We start from the raw sequence: 1,049 nt of genomic DNA on the forward strand, positions 1-1,049 counted from the left end.
TTTTGTTGGTTTAGAGTCTTTTAGTTGAGTCTAGTTTCATATTTTAAGTTTGGTGTCAATTGCATGCTTTTACTTTTCTTTTAGTTTTTCGATTTTGCATGTCCTTAGTCTCTTTTTGATCTATAAAAATTCTACGTTTGGTGTCCTCTTTGTGTTTTCCCTTAAAAAATTTTCGAAAATTAGTGTTTGATTTTCTAAAAGTTTTAAGTTTGGTGTCATTTTGTTGTTTTTCTCTTTCCTCTTTTCAAAAATCAAATCTTTTTCATAAAATTTTTCAATCATATCTTTTTAATTGCTCTTTTCAAAATCTTTTTATTTAACTAATTGATTCAGTTCACAATTTGCTTTGATCTTATTTTCTTTTTGATTTTCGAATTTTTATCTTAATTTCCTTTTATTTTATTTTATTTTTTTCGTTTAATTCTCCAAAAAAAAAATATTTTATCTATTTGCAATCCATATCATTTCCCTTTATCCATTATGGACCTAAGTGGAATTGATCAGTCCAGAAGGACTCTGGGGTCATATGCTAACCCATTGAGCAGTCCAGAAGGACTTTGGGGTCATATGCTAACCCCACTACTGCTTCATATGGGAGTAGTATATGTATACCCTCCATCGGAGTCAGTAGTTTTGAGTTGAATCCTCAGCTCATTATCATGGTGCAGCAAAGTTGCCAGTATTCCGGTCTTTCACAAGAAGAACCTACTGAGTTTCTGGCACAATTCTTACAAATTGCTGACACAGTACATGATAAAGAGGTAGATCAGAATGTCTACAGACTATTACTGTTTCCATTTGCTGTAAAAGATCAAGCTAAAAGGTGGTTAAATAGCCAACCTACAGCAAGCATAAAGACATGGAAACAGTTATCAGACAAATTCCTGAATCACTTTTACCCTCCAAAGAGGATGACACAGCTAAGGCTGGACATCCAAGGCTTTAAACAAGAGGATAATGAATCCCTTTATAATGCCTGGGAGAGGTATAGAGGTATGCTAAGAAAATGTCCCTCTGAAATGTTTTCAGAGTGGGTACAGTTAGACATC

This window comes from Arachis duranensis, chromosome 2 (genome assembly GCF_000817695.3).
Source record: "Arachis duranensis cultivar V14167 chromosome 2, aradu.V14167.gnm2.J7QH, whole genome shotgun sequence".
Classification (NCBI taxonomy): Eukaryota; Viridiplantae; Streptophyta; class Magnoliopsida; order Fabales; family Fabaceae; genus Arachis; species Arachis duranensis.